This window comes from Ambystoma mexicanum, chromosome 2p (assembly GCF_040938575.1).
Source record: "Ambystoma mexicanum isolate Mex_15411 chromosome 2p, UKY_AmexF1_1, whole genome shotgun sequence".
NCBI lineage: Eukaryota > Metazoa > Chordata > Amphibia > Caudata > Ambystomatidae > Ambystoma > Ambystoma mexicanum.
Window position 1 is genome coordinate 978,651,212 of NC_090923.1, and position 18,446 is coordinate 978,669,657.

Sequence of the window (18,446 nt, forward strand, 5' to 3'; positions counted from 1 at the left end):
AAAACATTAGTGTAAAGCACTGCACTCTTGGCTAAGACTGCTGGACTTTAGCCAAAACTTCCAGGAAAAGGGACTAGTAGAAATAATTTGTCAGTTCTGACTATGACGCAAAACTGATCAATGCATCGGTGCTATGCATCACCAACATTGCCCCCCCCCCCCAAACCCCTACCCTGCTTTAAAGAGCCTGGCCTGCCGTCCATGGAGAACCTTCAAACCCAGGGTCAAGGAGCACATGAAAGCTTGTACATAAAAAAACAGACAATGAGGCTAGGTTTCTAGTATACAGTATAACCCTTATTATAAACCTGGGTCACTTTTCAGGAAAGCCAGCTTCTCCTTCAGCAGCGACTGCCTTTTAAAGTATTAGCCATATGTCCAAGTCGTCTTGAAATCTAAGGTCAACGCTACACATGACACAACATGATGAATGCATTTTAGCCCTTGTTTTGGTCTGGATGGTGGGAGCAGAGCTTAATTTGTGGGCGTGTTTGCCAGGGCCCGGCCCCAGCACTTATTGTCTCAAACTCAGTTTGATTAAGATATGGTGCTGGGGTAACTATATTACTTTCACTTTCACTCTTAGTCACACAGGGAAGCAGAACAGTGAGCACCCGCCAGAGTGTCTGCAGCCTGGGCTGGCTCATTGTCATTCATGAGCCTGATGCCCCAAGAGGCCAGGGCAGTGCTTGCTAGCTGTCCATTTTCGTGCATAACAAAGAGCTGGATGCTGGCAGTGCTGGATGCTTTGCTGGCCTTGCTGGCCACTGATCCAGCCTGCATGACATTGAGCAGGTTAACTTCTGTACAAACCAGCAACACGAACACTGGAGGCTGGGTTGTCAACAACAGGACAGTCACCAGCCCGCAGCACCAACACAGGTTCAAGGCTAGGGAAATGCCGTTGCCAAAGAGAAGTTCCTGCCACGAGTGGCAACCTGTACAAGAAGATCTTGCTGCCATGTTTGACAGGCAATTTCATCAGTTCGGTAATGGGTTTGCCTGCATTTGTCTATCATGTACCAGAGGATGGTAGCCTATTTGACCTTTTTTCTGTGTATAAATTGCCAACATGTTCCACTGATCGAAGCAGAGCAACATCTTAATCACGATGAAGAATCACTTAAACCTGTATCTTCTTTCAAGACAGAACAAGAATGTTCTTTTATGTTCGATAGATTGGTGTCTGCAAATTGCACATCTGCCCTAGTCGGTGCATCCATCATGGCCAACGACAGTGCATCCATCATGCCCAGTGAGGCCGTGGGACTTGCAGCTTTAATCCAAGTATGTTGATGCGGTGGGGAGCAGTCTTGGGTGGTGGCATCAGTGGGCAGGAAGCTGTGACATCCGTGCCACAGGCATGCACGAAAATATTTAGGCACTTATTTATTTTGATATACAAATTAAGCACTAGGTGTTAACACAATACAGGATGGTTTCTCCTTGAGTTCAACGGTGTAGTCTCTGGGTTCCTGACTCCTCAATCCAGGGTCCCTTCTAAAGATGCGTTATGTTAGGCTTTATTACTGTGTCACCACCATAATACTGTTCCCTTCTCTGTCACTCATTCCCCATGCTTCCATCTTGAAGTCTTTGGGTCGATTCTGTTCATCATCATCAAGTCCTAGTAGATAGACCCTTTCGCCTGGGTCTCAGAGGCCGCGCTTGCACCTGCGTGTTTAGCCTAGGCCGGAGCAGATTCTATGGAGGATCGCAGTGGTGTTGCGCCCCAGAGCTTCCACACCCGAGCTTCTCTACCGGCTGGGTAAGAGGTGCCTTCTTCACCTTCCTGTCATGAGGTCCTGACTCTAGACCCCTACAACAAAGTGCTTAATTTGTGCCAGTGTTTGCCGGTGCCCAGCCCTGAGACATTTTTTAGAGGCAGGGCTGAGCTCTTTTTCAGTCATTTGGGGCAGGAGGGGGTGGGGGCAGTGCCAGTGCCCAACACTACTGCATGCATTTTTGTTTATAATAGTAAAGAAATACACATTGATGCTTTTGTGCACATTACTGGTGGTTTCATACAGGGAAGATATATGAAAACAAGATCAATACAGCAAAGTGTGTTACTTGTAACCCTGCTGAAGCTGCCTGGGGCGCAGCGGCAAGGCACGCCCCAGAGGGTACATCACTAAGTGAAAACCAATCAATGACGAGCGCTCTTAGCAGTGCTCTGGACTGGATAGAGGCAGCTCAGCAAAACATTGAAATCAATGCTTTTGTTTCTTTGTACACATGTTAGGCAGAATTATATGCAGTACCCTTTGGGAACACCGCACACAATTAAGACTACAAGTGACAGCACAAATTCACCTTTGGTACAAGCATGTACTACACAGTTAAAGTGGTAGCGATGGCTGAGCTGCCAGACTTATCTCAAGTGTAAGTGAGCAGTATCAAATAGTTACACAAAGGACAGCAAGTACTATGATTCAAGCAAACACTGACTCCAGGTTTTCAAGTAAAAGGATATACATGTATTTTACTCTTCAGTTGTATAACATTACACTGTTATAAGCAGTTTAAAAATCACACTCTTAATTCATCACACCACTCCCAATACGTTCCAGACAAGTTAGGCTCACAAAATGAAGTGGGAGCAAAATGGCACTCCAGCAATTTAAAAGGGAGGGAAAGACAAAGTTAATAGAAATTGAACCACACCAACAGGTAAGTACTCAGGGCATTAGAGCAAGAGGAACTACAGTGATAGAATCAGGTAGAAAAGGCTTAGGGCCAAAGTGAATAGGTCAAAAGTCTTTTGCTCAAGATCACAGGGTTCAGGGTAGTTTGCGGTAAGGTTCGTGCCACGGATTCCGGACGAGGTTGGTTGGTAGAAAAGTTAGTTCAAAGAGAAGAGAAGGACAAGTCCTTGGTTTGGAGAAAGATTTCAAACAATTTCACCGCAGTTGAACGAAATGAACAACCGGTTTTGCACAGTACCTTAAAACGGAGAAGAAGCTGTAGCTGAGGCGGTCGTTCCTGGTAGTTCCTGCAGGCTCACAGCTCCTGAAGCGACTGTCGGACCGACAAGGAGTAGGAAGACTGGAGGGTCCTACACTACCCAGGGAAGAAACCAGCAGCAGAGCAAAGCAACACATAAAAGGTGCGCTCCTTAAAACCCAAGCAGGGTTCGACCTTCCTGGCTATCCTGGCTATCCGGCCCACTGTAGCTCTGTACAGCAAATTTGACCAGAGGAGGGGTCCTGGCTTGCAGGTTGGGCGAACTGGTTGGTCCCACCAGCTCAAGGGAAGAAGTTTCATGGATGATCTTCTCTGTCGTCGGATTCTGGCAAGGACAGTCACCCAGCCAATCACACAGGAGTGCGACTTGGGTTACCAAGGGAACCCCTGGCAGGGGTCCTATGACCCCTCTCTCACATCCTGCCTACCCAGACTTTCAGGTGCCTTAAGGAGGGCTTCTGTGCAGAAGCCTGCGTAAAGACGATAAAGGGATCAACCCCGGTTTGGCACGCAGAGTAAAACACGAGAAATACTTTAACAAAAAGAAATGGCGAATAAACCCAGCCAGAGCGAAAGTGAAATGTATTTGGTCAAGCGGGTTTATGTTTGATGCTAATATATAATAGCCTAAAACAATACCATGATTATATAAGATAACCGCGGTAGAAAATTTAGGGTAGTTACCACTGCCACCAACCAAGTCTTGATGAAAATGCAGCGAAATAGTGCTCCAAGAGACACAGAAAAAAAGGGATAGGAATTAACCCTTTCCAATACTCCATGTAAGATGGGGTGCACTGGGTCTGTGGTTTAAAGAGACTACATAAAGTTAATGGCAACTTTACATGTTTCTGGGAGACAGTAGTCAGTCCCAGAAAAATGGAGTCAGTGGGAAGTCTAAAAGACAACCCTGTGTCACTGCACTGAAGGTGCTGTGTGATACACATAAAATGATGCTCGTGGAGTAGGTGAGGCTCCAGAGCCCAAGATCACACAAATGGTAAAAACACACACAGCAAAACAAATGTAAGAGTGGGGAAAAGGCTCACACTCTTACCAGGTGAAAAAAATAAACCCCAGAAATCCAGCAAAGCTGCTGAGGGACTCAATGGGCCTCATCACGACCGCCTGGGTCGTACCTTTACCACCATGGCGTAAACTACGTTTACGCCATGGTGGTTGGCGGACTTACCGCCCCATTCCGAGGTTGGCAGGGCGGTAAGTCCCTAATCCCCATTTACCCTTCCCCATTCCCATTTTTGCCCCATAGGGCAAAATGGGAGTGGGGAAGGCGTTAATTACGCCACCGTAAATTACGGTGGCGTAATTAACAACATGGTCCCTTAGCGCCATTGATTTTAACACCTGCTAAAAGCAGGTGTTAAATCCGCCATGGCGCTAAGGGACCTCGGAATCAGGCGGTAAGGGTCGGCGCTGTTTATGCCGCCGTAAACCCCTTACCGCCTGGGTCCTAATGAGGCCCAATAGGTAAGGGAAATCAGCCATTTATGAGAATTCTCCCTAACAACACAGGACACGTGCTTCCTGTCGCTTTGCCCGAGGTATGATTTTGACAGAGATAAAGAATATTGACGCATGAGGTTTACGTAGTCTCTGAAGGCCCTCCCCCTTCATAGTCCAACCCATCACATTTCAACCAATCGGAGGGCAAAGTACAACTTCAAGACTGGGCAGGCCATGCAGGAGGACCTGTGCATGCTCTTCATCTAGTGCGTATGTCTTATTGGCTTTGCAGTGTGCATTTCTGATAACTAGCCCTAGCTGAAGCTGCGATCCATGTGGCACACACTCTGTAAGCAGAGGTAAGTAAAATTTTAAAAAAAACAAGCTGTGAATAAAAGTTCACAGTTGACAAAATACTTATTCTTTACTTCCTATATAAAATTGCGTTCCGTTAAAAGCAAAACAAGGGTTGGTGTGTCTGTCATCCAGCCACGCACAGATGCATTATACCTCTGCTTTGTAGACTGTGGAAATGCCTTTGTCATTCTAACAAGATAAGTGCGCACTAGCCTGCCATTGTAACCTTGCATTTCGTGGCACTACCTCAGGCCATGGAATGCCACAAGCTGGAGACCGTTAGGAGCAACTGTGGGGCGAGAGGTTTTGATGAGCTTCTCGAGCAAAGCTTCCTGGAAACTTAACTTGCTGTGTGTCATACCCGAAAATAACACTGGTGACAAGCTGCCTCCCGAAGGGCTTTGCCTCTCCAAGGGAAGCGATGTCTGGCTTCCAAACCCATGCTAACTAACTGCTGCCGTCCGACTACCTTCAACTGCAGTGAAACTTCTTCCACCCCTTCTCCTTGCGTTGCTGTGGACGCAGTGATCCTGTGCTGCTGCACAATATATATATATATATATATATATATATATATATATATATATATATATATATATATATATATATATATATATATATATATATTTTCAAGAAAAAACTTTAGTTGCAGTGTGGAAACAGAGAAATTGACATGAGGCCGGGAAGCCCAAATGGAAACACACCAACACAGGTTACAAAGGACCATATAAAGCGCTTTATTTCAAAGTTACAAAGTTACCAAGTTATCAAAGTCAATTGACATGCGAATAGCTATTCGGCCCTCTGACTAACACACGAACCTTCAACGTTAGGTTCGCACTGAAAGTGGGAGAGACCGATCATCGGGATGCTTGGGTTTTTATACAGTTTGTACCACATTGGCCAGCCCTCTTGCGAGTTAACCATTCTTGGAACCATGGCTAGGGTTCGTAGCCAGGTCAAACACACAATTTACATACATTAGATCAGTTCCGCTGATACAGTTACATATTTACACAAAGGTTGAACAGAGGACAGGGTCTTAGTTCATGACCCTAACAAGTAGCCTGCGGACATATTATTCATTCACGTGTGCGGAGGTCACCATGGCCGAAGTCTTACTCGCAATGTCATTCGGCCTCCATTTTGTGATTCGGGGTGACTTCCACACTGCAAGAATACCTAAAATGGCGGCTAGATCAGAAATGGCAGCTTACACAATACATTAAGGTCAAGACCTTGCCGCGGAACCTATGTACATAGTGTTCTTTAGACAGCTTGGCGTAGGCCAACATACATTTAAACAATGCGATTGGGGTCACAATATTATATCGATTTCCACAGCAGGGATGTTAAGGTGAGAAAATAATGCAACAAAACCACTGAAATTCAGCTAAAGCCACCTTAACTTTGCACCTCCTGTTGCGCAGCCTATGACCACAATGATGACATCACAGATCACATGACCTTCTCCTCAGAAGAAAGTGTGCAAGACAAAATAGCATTGCACTTTAAAAAAAAGTAATGAACACCAGAAAACTAGATGAAATCTTCCAATAAATATGCTGGCAAAGTATAAAAGGTGTTCACCTTTTTAACCCAGCAATCTGTAGTGAAGAATTGTGATAGTAATTGCTTATTTGTAAAGCGCTTATACACAAGTGAAGTACTTCAATGTAAAACAAAATCCCAATACAAACCAAATGCTTGTGGTCTTGTGGGTAAGCGTCTGCACTGGGAACATGACAACCTGAGTAAAATCCTGGTATCCAAGTACTTGAGCAAGCTTACCAACCTAAAAAAAAGAAGTTGCATCCGCCCTCTGAAAAAAAGGTTAGGCTGTCCACCCACGTGCCCTTTACTTGTGCCCCGAAAAGCAGCCATAATTGGTGGAAAATAACTGCAGTAGTGTCCAGGATTGCAAACTCTCTCGCCACAAATACTCACAGCTTACTTGCCCTCTCATCATTTCACCTCCTCACCCCCATGTCTGGCTTTCAACAATAATCTGCTTTATAAAGCTAACTTTAGAGGAACACATACCATAGTGTCACTCAAATATATAAATCCTTATAGAACTATTTTAGGCAAAAAGTGTACAATTGTGCCATTATTCCCCCATCTTGACTGTGAGACTCCAAATATCAGAATGCTATTCAGCAAAAGGTAAAATAATTGTCTCTGAGCACAAAACTTTCAAGGACTGACAGTAGCACAGTTTAAAAAAATAATGTGAATGCTGTGTGTTATGAGAGATTTAAAACTAAGAAAACACACAGCAATCGGGACTGTGGACTCTCTCCCATCCATGCAGTAACAGGGACCGACCCTGCTTAATTTCAAAGCGAGGAAGGATCCAGCCCCCTTCGGCCACGTTCTTGAAGTTGTCTTGTAAGGTGGCCTCATTTATTAGGCAACATGGCCTTAGGGGCCTGACCCCTTTCTCAATTTGAAGCTAAGCAGTTACTGCAGCGATGGCAAACTCACTGTTGCTGTAAACATATATATTTTTTTTATTTGTTATTATTGATTGGGGGACTACAAATACCAGAATTCAATTCAGCAAAAGGCAAAAAATGGTCTCTGATGTGCAAAACTTTCAAGGACTGACAGTAGCATGGTTTAAAAAAAAATATTTGGATACCCATTCTCTAAGTGGTCTTGTAACTTTGCCTCATTTATCAGGCAACATGGCCTGAGGAGGCTGGCCCCTTTCTCACTTTGAAGCTAAGCAGGGTCTGGTCCATGGCCTTCGGCTAGTGACCCGGCCGTGCCTACTGTAAATTTTAAAAGACTTCCAGCCCATGGCCAGTGTATATTTGAAAACACAATAATTCATTGGCCCTTAACAACAACAAAAACGGAGCTTATGATTGTTATCACCAAGAACACTCGGAGCAAGCTCACACCAGACTTCTCCAACTTCTTGATTGCAGATCACATAATCACAGTTTCAAATAAAGTGAAAGCACTGGGTGTTATTTTGGATGATGAACTTTCAATGAAGTCTCATGTATCCAACATTCTGTCGGTCTATGGATTCACTAATAAACATATACAATACATCCAACCTTTCATAACTAAGGACAACTGCGCCCTGCTGTCCACAGCACTGATAAATTGCATGCTGGACTATTGTAATAGTCTGTTGACCGGCACTACTGCCGCTAACATACAATCCCTCCAAGTTACACAGAACAATGCTGTGCGCACACACATCTCCACATTCAGAAAAACGCTACATTGGCTTCCTGTAAAACAAACAATATCACACAAAACCCTCACTCTGGCTCATAAATGTGTGTCCCTGTCGAGCACAGTATATCTATCAGATCGCATCAAGATCAGGTTAAACAGGAATATGCAATCAGTCATGGCTCCGGTAGTCGTTCAGCCGAGATTTAAACGGGCCTGTTTTAGCGGTACTAGCTTTGACACCCAAGTTCCGACTCTCTGGAACTCTCTTCCTGGTGCCTTACGTCAAACAAAGAACTACCCTCTCTTCAAAAAAGCCATAAAGACTCACCTCTTGCACCGTAGGCAGGATTAATTGGCCTCTGTTCAGCTCATCTATCTTTCAGGCTTGAGCTCCATGTTTGTGCGTCAGTTCTCTGTTTTATGTGCACCCTGAGGCCTGCGGGCATGTGGTGCGTTATAAAAATTTAAATAAATAAATAAATAAAATTGCCGAACTTCATTCCCAAGGGACTATCTGAATTCCCAGCTCCCGTGACAGTGACACATGTATCAGGTGGGAGCAGTGTGCGCAACAGACAAAGTTTGGAATGTAGAGCGGGCAGCCCACACTAGTGTAGCACATCATCAAGGACAACTCAATAGACGACGTGCACTAGTCTCGCTTGTCCCTGATGGGAATGCTGAAGGTCAGGACCATGAGGTCGTGCAGCCAGAAAAACGGGCACACACAGGCCTGGGATAAGAAGCATCCCGTACACGAGAACTATGATGATAGTCACAGTACTGGAGTCCCCATACCATGTATAAACATCAGCACGTCCGCCATAGCTCATAGAGGAAAGGGAAGAGGATGGGCATCTACAATCCCAGTAAGGTTTAAATAAACTATCACAATAAATAAATAAATAAATAAATAGCTTCACCCTACCTTTACTTCAAATTCAATATTAGCTGTAGGTTCAGACAACAGGCAGCTCCTCACTGACGTACTAGTTTAGGCAAGTAGATTAATTGCGAGTATATTGTTCACATTAAAGTCTAGATGCTAGCTGAGTGTTTTCTTTACTAATTGAGTTGTATTCAGGCACTGGTCGTAGGATCTCTCTTCCTTCTTTTGTTAATCTACCAAATGCAATGTTTAGTGTGCTTTCGTCTAGAGGTCCTTCACATCGACATCAGTCTTTTGTGTGACATCTAACAGGTAAATAACAAGGACTCCATGGATCTGCCATGTACGTTTGTGGAGCCCTGTAGCTAGTGGCAACATTCACATACCAATTGGAGATGATTTCAACGGGCCCACACAGAGCCTGGCTACAGAGGCTTACAAAGGAGACAGGAAACCCCAACACCCTTTCATATGCATTGTGTCAACCTGAAGCCAGCGCCCGCCCTCAGTATCGATTGACAGTAGTCATCCCTGCAGGGGGGCCCCATTCAGAATGTAAGAGAATGTGGTTTGACAGAGCCAGAAAGTCTGGTCTTACAGCTTCAAGGGAGACCTGCCACTTTAATCAGGAAGTACAACAGAGAGGAAGATGGGTGGGACTTAGTATTACATGTTTTCACCCTTTTACCTTTTCTGTTGCAAAACACTCTAGTTATGACCTCAAGCATACAGGAGATTGTTGGTGGGGACCCATGATTGCTTCATTTAGGTGGGCTTAGCCTACACCAACCCCTGTGGTCCATGTGACTTTAAAAGAGGGTCGAGCCCCTCTTTCGGCAGATCATCCGAAGGCTTCACCAGAAGCAGAAGGAAGAATTCATCATTGGACCCTGGCTGAAGGTACAGTCTGCCTTACATCTTCCGCCAGTGAAGGAAGGTCAGGACCTCCAAGAGGGAAGCAAGATCTCTCCCCATAACATCTCCCAGGAAAGAGAGGAAGATGCCGAATAAAGAAGACATTTCAGCAGCCCCGAACCAGCACCCAGCCTGCACACGGCATGCCCTGCTCGGTGCTTCAGCAAGCTTCCTAGCTGGGATGTGCCAGAAAGTCTCTGAACCAATTCAAGGACAATGCCGCAGCCTGCAACAGTCTCCTCAGCTTTGGGCCATCCACCTTAAAGGGTGACACTAGCCCAGCGAAGAAGGTAGGAGGAGTGCATCGACCAGCATCTACCGATGTCCTCCTTAAAGGACATTTTCGAGCCAGTCGAGCCGCTTGAGCTGCAACCAACTGCACCGCTGACTGTTTCTATGCCGCAGTCGCTAAAGCCATCCGAGACGCCTCGACCAGTGGTTTAGCACCACAAACCATCACTGAGACAATGATTCCTGACCTCGAGCCACCGTGTAGGCCAGCCTGCAGCTGAACTGTCTGCTGCCTGATACCCGCAACTATATCCCATCTTGATCTCTGTTACAGAAGCAGCAAAGTGCCCTAATATCGACTCGACCCTGTCGAGCATCAAGAATTCCTACAGCACAAGGTATATTGTGGTTCTGTCCCCGAAGGACCCTTGTGACATTTTATGACCCATTGCTCCCTTTGTGCTGGAACCAAGTATCCTTGAACGATTGTGAATATTTACTATATCAACTACCCTCCTCTCAGTATCTCTTTTCCTTTTTTGAAACTGTCTTTCATCTGCATTTCTTTACCGGGTGGGTTGTATTTCGTAGTGTGCTAGAACTGTCTGTTGTGACAATAAAGTAGAGATGTTTATATAACCTTGACTGGACAGTCCCTTGGTAATAATTGTATTTTTTCGCTGTGTTGCAACTAACCAATAATCTACGACCTTTCAGAGAAAAGTTTGCCATTCCGTCCATGTTACAAGAATTGGACAAGGAGGTTTATAATTTGCTTTTGTTTCCATTCTGTTCAGATCCCTTCTGGAGTACTAGAGGTGGGGGGGCTGACTGATGGTTTAGAAAGCGATATTCACCCCTGGGCCACTGATGCCCCAGAAGTTGATTCTTCACAACGTAATAACACTTATCACAGTAAAAAATCTCATGCCACAGTCAAACATACCTAGACTGGCAGCACCAAAATGTCAGTGTAACCACGTAATAACACATATGCATTTATTATTATAGATGCCCAGAAAAATATACAATGCCACAGCAAGGACTGGCTGCACCCAAATTCCAGTCTAGCCAGTTAATTACACTTATCAGATTGCTTTAGCAGAGATGCCCAGTACAAAATGTCAAGACACAGTAAGAAAGGGGTAATCTAGCTACAGCAAAATGCTAGTCTAGAAATGTAATTAAACATATCATGCTTACTTCATTATAGACACCCAGAAAAATTACATATGAGGAAAGGTGCTTCATAGGCAAGTACTGGGATGAGGATTATTAAGACTAAGCGAAATGAGGATTACCAGCAAGTAATTTAGGCATTGAACACAATCACACAAATTCACACACCATTCACATGCTCATTTACACGTGCATCCATTCACCATTCACTCACACACCCAGCCACCCATACATCATGCACTCACACACACACACACACATTACATAATATACATATAAACACACACACATACATTTACACACAAAAAGTCATACCTTTTTGAGAATCCAGTACTACTCCGAGGAACTCCTCTGCAGACAGGCCTCTCTGGCTCCCATGCTCCACGCACACAAGGAACCAGCTCTGGTTCCTGTCATTCGTACAGCTGGGGAGCCCAGAGTCTTCCATGCCCTGTGGTGTGGGGCTGGTGACTTAAAAAAGAATTCATTTCTGAAGTCAGAGTGACTTCAAAAACAAATGATTGTAAAGATGGTTCTCGTCTGAGAGCCCTCTTTACTTTTGGTTTCTTTCTGCCTCTGCAACCCTTAGCCAGGGGTAGCAGAAGAAGATCCAGGGGCTGCAGAGGAGTTGCCAGGGTTCGCAGTCGCAACCCCTGGCAAACCACAATTGACATTTCTGGTGTTGGCTCCTTCGTCCATTCGTCCCTGCGGTGCTAAAGGTAAAATGTGGAAGGGATTAGCAGGGGCCACCCCAACAGATGTCCATCACTGCTTTAAGCGACTGGCATTTCAACGAGGGTCTCCTTTATTCTGTGTGAAAGTGCACAGGGGGACCCGGGAAGAGAGGTCACCTTCATTTGTAAATGGGGCTACCCGTCTGGTATACATCTATCTTGGAAGCTCCACTCATTCCCCCTGCTTACCTTTCATCCATTCATTGTGCCAAATCACTACTGTTTGTCTGTGCTGTGGTCACTGGAAGCTCTGTTATTGCTGGTGGGACGGTGGTTCTAGGGAGGTGTCCATTCCACCTGGTACACACAGAGGAACAAAGCAATGATGGTGGACACTAAACTGTGTACCAAAATGTTAGGTGAAGTGCACACCAATAATTTCTCAGTTTAGTTCTAAAGCTCGACCATTATCAAACTGGGCTCAACTCTCTTATTTTAAGGTAAGGCCACCATTGCTCTACTCCACACAATGAAGTATCACATTTAAGTGTTAGTTCAATAAATAAAAGCTCATATATTCATAGTATGATATTGATTACAGTCTAAGTAATCTGTGTTTTGTACAAAACACAGTTTGTGATGATTTTCCACAGCCACATGAACATTAATGTCCCAGGGTTCGGGACAGAAATGGCAGTATGGGACAACCTCCTTGAGGTGGCAGATCAGGGAGAGATGTCCGTGCTGATCATGTTAGACCTCTCTGCAGCCTTTGATACAGTGGACCACGCATCCTTCTTGAAAGGCTCACAGAGGTCGGAAAGATCTCAGACCAAGGTAGGAAGTGGTTTGCCTTTTTTCTTTCGGAGTGGCAACAAAAGGTGGAACTGGGTGAATTTATCTCTACCCCCCTACGACAGTAGTTTGGAGTTCTGCAGGGCTCATCACTCTCCCCGCTCCTGTTTATCTTGCATCTGCGCTGTGAGAAACGTGAAGGTGTCTCACCCGCTAGTCCCCGGGGGGATCTGTCATTCAGCTGGCCAGGACAAAGCCATCATTACTGGAACCAGTTCCTGGGGGTGGACCAGTGCTGGAGGATCACCTAGATGAGGAGTCCTCGGGGAGTGGACGTGGGACACCGGAGAGTGAGACGTGGTATCCCCTTCCTTTTAACATCTTTATCCCATCCTACCAGGTAGGATACCTAGGAAATCAATCCCGCCTTTTCCTGACATGAACATTGTTTCACGGACAGCTAACTGTGAGAGAAAACGGACTAACACCCAAGCCGTATACCTGACATGTCCCAACACAAGAGTCAGGCAGATTCCGGCAATTACCGATAATTAAACACACCTGAGTTCCATCACACTTCCCCACAGGGATAAAAGACGGAGCACGAAAGCACACTCTGAGCAAGGCAAAATGCACGAGGAATTAGCAATTTCTAGAGGGCAGTTTAAACCAAGGAGAAAGGCGGCGAGACCAGAGAGGGCTGCAAGAAATAAACTACCCTTGACCTTTTCGGAGATGAACCGCGAATTTCAAGAGGCCTCGAGGATAAGACAGTGAATTACAACTGAACAATGGTGCAGTGTGTGCCAGAGGTACACAGGGCCCTCCCGCATTGATAGCCGAGGAGAAGTGATTGCTGCCTTGGTACTGTCCTTGGCTCCGACAACAAAGCAGCGCTAGTGAACACAGCCAGTGAGTAGGAAAGACTGATAGCAAACCGGACTGTGTACAATCAAGTTTGCAAGCAGCAACATTGTATGAAGAAATATGAGGCCTATGTGATTGAACTTTGTGAAACTGAAATAGGTGCCATACACAGAGTGGTCCGGTGCCACATGTGTGCTCATTCAAGGGTCTCTGTTTGGTATCCAACTGAGTGTTTGAGAAATATTGAAATATTGAACTGTGCAATCAAAGTGGTCCTGCAACGGGTCAAGCTAAATCTTGTGCACATTCAAAAGTCTTCGATAGCTAAAAAAACGGAGATTGGCCTGAGCCCGGCTGAGGGAGACTAATTATATAAAAGGGGATGTGAGCCCGGAAGAGAGAGATCCGGGGTTAACCATGAGTCATCAGAGAAGATATTGCTGTGGCAAATGTGAACCCGACTGAGGGATGCATTCAAATTAAAATTGGACTGAGCCCGGCCGAGGGAGGCTAATTCTATAAAAAGGTTCTGAGCCCGGAATAGGGGGATAAAAACGAAAGATTGTGGTATGAAAAGGGATCTGAGCCCCGCAGAGGGGGATACAGGGTGAAGAGGGAATCGACTACTTGAATATTTGGAAAGGAACTTTTTTGTTGTTTTTTGGAACATCAGGCCCTCTGAATCAAGAGATTTTGAACGTAAGAGACCTGGGCATAGAAGTCCCTGATGTTGGTAAAAGGAACTGTGTCCACATGCCGAAAAAGCCCAAGAGTCTGCTATGCTCGAGTGAACTGCCTAGTCACATGCTGAAAACATGGAGAAGGGAGGCTAACGGCCTGAACATCCTGATTTATCATTTTGTGAACATTTCTTTCTTTTTCATGAACATTACCCCACACTATTTGTAACTTAGTGGAAAGCTTTGGCAATAGGTGTTTTAGTATAGGGCCTGTTATTTTGACTCCACTCCACTAGGACTGCATTATTATTATTTCAATGGTCGTAGTTTGCTCCCATCTTAGATTTAGCTTTAAATAGGCGTTTATCACATCCTTGATAAGGTTCAATAAACACCCTTGAAATGTGGTCACTTGAGTCTGTCTCACTTTGATACCATGCCTTCCTTACAGCACCCATTGCTGGACATGCTCAGAACACACAAGGTCAAATGTCACTCCTATGCAGACGTTACCCAGGTGTTTTTCAAAATGGGGAACGTGGAAGAGACCTTTCAAATGGTCGAGCATTGCTTGGTGGCGGTTAGGGCATGGATGCCTGCCAATCAACTCCTGCTGGATGCTAGTAAAACAGAAGTACCTCTGTTCGGCTCAAAAAACCTCCTTAAGTCAAGTAGGCGCCCAGATGCACCACACTTTTTGGGCACAGACTTACTGTTCACCCATAAAATAAATAATCTGTGGTGTGTCTGGCAGGAAAACCTTGGGTGTGTAGCACAGGTGAGCGCTAAGACAAAGTCTGTTTTTGGCATCTTGAGCCTCCTGTAACAGGTTTTACCATTTATTACGGAGAAGGGGGTTGGGGCTATGGTGAACCCACGCGTAGACTATGGTAATGGACTGTTGGCGGGTATGCCACTTACTCAAATTCGGCGCCTGCAGAAAGCCTAGAACGCTGCAGTTAGGTTCATTTTTAGAGTGAGGAAATCATCCCCAATTTCAAATCTGCGTCGCTTCTTGCACTGGCTGACTGTAAAAGATTGTATTGATTTTAAAATCCTGTACCTGGTCTACAAATGCATAAACAACCTGGCTCCACTATATTTATCAAAGAAGATCAGGCAGTATCATCTAACTCGCCAATAGCGATCGATTGATAAACTTCTATCGGAAATAACGCTGTCTAAGTATGTGTTTAGAGGTGATCGTCGATTCGGACTGTATGGTCCGACAATATGGAATAAGTTGCCTCTGAAGATCAGGGAATTAGAATCGCTATTCCAGTTGGGAAAGGCTCTGAAAATCCTTCTCTTCGAGTATAGCGACTGGCAGATACAGTAAAACTATGGATCTGGATAGCACAATTTACTTTCGACCTTTGGTTTGACCGGTGCAGTCGGTTCTCTGTGAAGCCGGGTTAGATTCATGCGCAAATTGTGCCAAGGTACGATTGATTTCATCATGTGCACGCTACCAATACTTCAAATATGAAATATAACACGTTTCGGTCGTGTGACCCTCTTCAGAAGCATCACTATGCTGTGCGTTTAGAGAGTTCTGTCAACTCAACATTAGTATTCAAGATATTTAAAGTCCCGAATAGGTCAATCTTCCTGAGATGTATTAGTGGGTAAAAAATACCCTCACCAATTGCCATTCTTAAGACAGAATAGTAAAGGCGATCGTTGTATTCATGGATTCCTGAAGCGACTGTAATCCTGGACACTATTCTCGCCCTTTTGAGAATAGTCTTAGTTGGTGGCGCTTGTGCAGCACTTCGGTGGCAATACATAGGCAAAGTTTCGGCAAGAGCATATTCTAGTTTCTGTCACGGCTGCCACCAGCCCAGTCGCAGAGCGCATATTGTGATACTCTGCAGCCCTTTTTGACAACCCTTTATGGGTGGCTTGGAATGACGGCTCTAGATAGACAGGAACAGGGAAGAAAAATCCAAGGGTTAAAGGGAGGAGCGTCAGAGGAAAGGACCTTGTGTAGACGGCGGGTGGGGTCACATCTAAGTCATCAAAGAGCTCGTGTCTTCCAAAAGGGGCATTTTCAGAGAGTGTGTCGAAATTATGACATCATTTTGACATATAACCTTTGCGTGTGTATCACATGCGCTCTCAATGTCACTCCCCCTCCCCCCTCTCTATTCCCATCTGCTAAAATACGCATAGGAGGTAGCTGGAGTTACACACAACATGTGACTATCGCTGGTATGTGCACCCCTGTGCTGAATTCTAGTTATTTACAGCAAAGCTTCAGGATGACACACCTGAAAGCCAATTCCCCACACTCCGGTACAACCAACTTGCTTCATATGTTAATTTGTTTACCCAACCCTGTCAGTGAGCTCTTCTCCTCCCAAATCCCCGCAGTGCTCGAAATGGGAAAGATGTTCTCTGGGACCCCACCCCGGGTTGGGGCATGGTGTGAGTGATCGGGTAGGGCTGTGTTCAGAGTCACAGCAGCCAAGCAATGGACTGCCCGGAACAAGGCTTTCCACTTCCACCAAACAATGAAGGAATCTGGAATCTGCACACGTAATGTTCCTCCAGCTCTTGCATACTCTCCAAACTACCTCCAGCGCACACCCGCTACATGCACCACTCTAGTACACAGTGCACAACACCTGTGTCACTAGAATGCAGCTATCCCCCACACCAAACTCCGGCCTAGCTGCAGACTTATCTCTCCTACCCTCACACGTCCTCAAAACTTCCTCTCAGCACCCTACCCCATGCCTGCTCCACATGGATGACTAGCAAGGACCTGGCCACCCCTTCTTACCTCATAGTGGCTAAAATGCACACACCCATTCCACAACTCCCTGACAAATGTCCCATTCCTGGACTTCTGTCCACCAAGGGCGTTCAAGCTACAGCGTGTTGAGACCATACCAGTAGTGAAAGGTGCTATACGAATGCACATTAAGCAAAACAAAAAGAGTATGATTGTATCTATATAACCTGCATCATAAATAGAACAGTAGAAGTACCTAATGCAGTTTGAAGTGAGCATAAAACATCTAATCTAGGTTTAATGAAGAGGTGACTAGTATATGCACGACAAGAGAAACTGTGTAATAAGGTCACATGCTCATAGTCATTTACCCAGACAGGGAGCTTGCTATTTATGTCCTGAAGAACATTGGAAGTACAACACAAAAGCAAACTGGTTTGCATGTAAGACTTTGTGACATCATGGAACTAAACTGGACAGTTTAGGAACATGGGAGTGCAGGTATTTTGTGATTCACTTATATTGTTGTTCGGAAAGAATTCACCAATTTGGCAGCTTTCTGCTGCCATGCTGTGGTGAGAGGTGGGAGGTGTAGGGAAGGGGCTGGATGGAGTTGTAGTCATCAGAGCTCTAACAAGAACAGCAGAATCTAATTGATGAACAATGGTCACTCTGATGATTCATTCCAGACCTGTTACACACGTATTTACTATGCTGGTTTACAGAGCCTCCCGCTGGCCTGGTAAATGCTTTCATGACGCTCCTGCAATGGATCATTGAAGTGTGCATTGTCAATAACAAGTCATCCGAATAATGGCTCGGAAGCGATGTCCTCATTCCATAAACGCTGGCAGCAGGGGAGCTGCGAAGCCAGTGGCGGGTTTTCACTTTTTTCTAGTTGAGAGACGCAGATATGTTGCCATAATTAGGCTAAGCAAGAGAGCCCAAACTGTTTCAGTCTGTTTGGGGTGGCAAGGGATCCCCTTAAGAAAATATTTTGAAGTAATAGGTTGAAACATTGCCTTTTACAGTACACATTTCACAACAATTAAGAGAAGAAGTCAAAGTCACACAGTTTACAATGGATTATGTAGTGGAGCACATGGGAAACTCAGAGATGTTCGGTAACAGCACCAAAGATACAAAGGAGGTTTTTGGAACACATTTTCAGGTCGAGTGTGCCGAAACAAAAATTCTGGGGCATAGCTAAACAATATATATTTCAGCATTGCTCTGTAAACACGTATTCATTCTGCCAGTCCTCAGTATATGCCTGCATTGCCCTGTAAAACAAATGTACATGCTGCCAGTTCCCAATATTTGCAAGTTTTGCCCTATGACAAAACATGTCCACGCTGCCTGTGACCCACATATTCCAGTACTGTCACAGTAAACACGTATTCTCATATTTCCTTTGCTTAATACACTCAAGCATGTCACTTTAAAACAAATGTGCATGTCATCTGTTACCAATAGGGCAGCATTGCCAT